The sequence below is a fragment of the Chrysochloris asiatica genome, unplaced genomic scaffold, assembly GCF_000296735.1.
Source record: "Chrysochloris asiatica unplaced genomic scaffold, ChrAsi1.0 scaffold00557, whole genome shotgun sequence".
Classification (NCBI taxonomy): domain Eukaryota; kingdom Metazoa; phylum Chordata; class Mammalia; order Afrosoricida; family Chrysochloridae; genus Chrysochloris; species Chrysochloris asiatica.
In genome coordinates this window covers 355,248-356,336 of record NW_006409075.1, presented here as the reverse complement: position 1 = coordinate 356,336, position 1,089 = coordinate 355,248, and positions in this window count along the sequence as shown.

Sequence of the window (1,089 nt, the reverse complement as noted above, 5' to 3'; positions counted from 1 at the left end):
ACTTCTTCTGAATCCAGCTGAACCTCTGGAAGTTCTCTGTCAATGTATGCTTGCAGCCAATTCTGTATTACCTTTAGTAAAACTTTACTCACATGGGATATCAAAGAGGTTGTCCAATGACTTCCACATTCCACTGGGTCACCTCTTTGTAATGAGCACAAATACAGATCTCCTCCAGTCAGTCGGCCAGATAATTGTCTTCCAAATTTCTTGGCATAGATGAGTGAGTGCTTCCTGTGCCACATCACTTTCTTTAAAGATTTCCATTTTTATTCCATCAATTCCTGGTGCCTTGTTCTTTGTCAATTCCTTCAATACACCTTGGATTTCTTCCTTCAGTATCACTGGCTTTTTATCATATGCTACCTCTTGAAACGGTTGAACATTAATCATTTCCTTTTGGTACAGTGACTGTGTATTTCTTCCATCTTCTCATGATGCTTTCTGCATCATTCAATAATTTGCCCAGTGAGATTTTCAATAGCAAAAGTCAGGGCTTGAATTTTCTCTTCAGTTCTCCCAGCTTGAGAAATGCTGAGCGTGTTCTTCCTTTTTGGTTTTCTGAGTCCAGATCTTTGCACATTTTGTTGTAATATTTGGCTTTATCTTCTAAAGCTAATCTTTGAAATTTCTGTTCAGCTCTTTGACCTCTTCATTTCTTCCATTTGCTTTAGCATCTCTAAGCTGGAGAGCAAGTTTCAGTGTCTCTTCTGACATCCATTTTGACCTTTTCCATCTTTTTTGTCTTCTCAGTGACTTTTTGCTTTCTTCATGTATGATGTTCTCGATGTCATCCCACAGCTATTCTGGTCTTCGGTCTTTAGTGTTTAATGTATCAAATCTGTTCTTCAGATGATCTCTAAATTCTCAAGGTCATATTTGGCTCTCATGGACTTGTTTTCATTCTCTTCAGCTTCAGTTTAATTTGCATATGAGTAACTGATGGTCTGTTCCACAGTCTGCCCCAACCTTGTTTTGACTGATGATATGGAGCTTTTCTATCATGTCTTTCCACAGATGTAGTCAATTTGATTTCTATGTATTCCATCTAGTGAGGTCCATTTGTATAGTTGTGTCTTATGCTGTCTA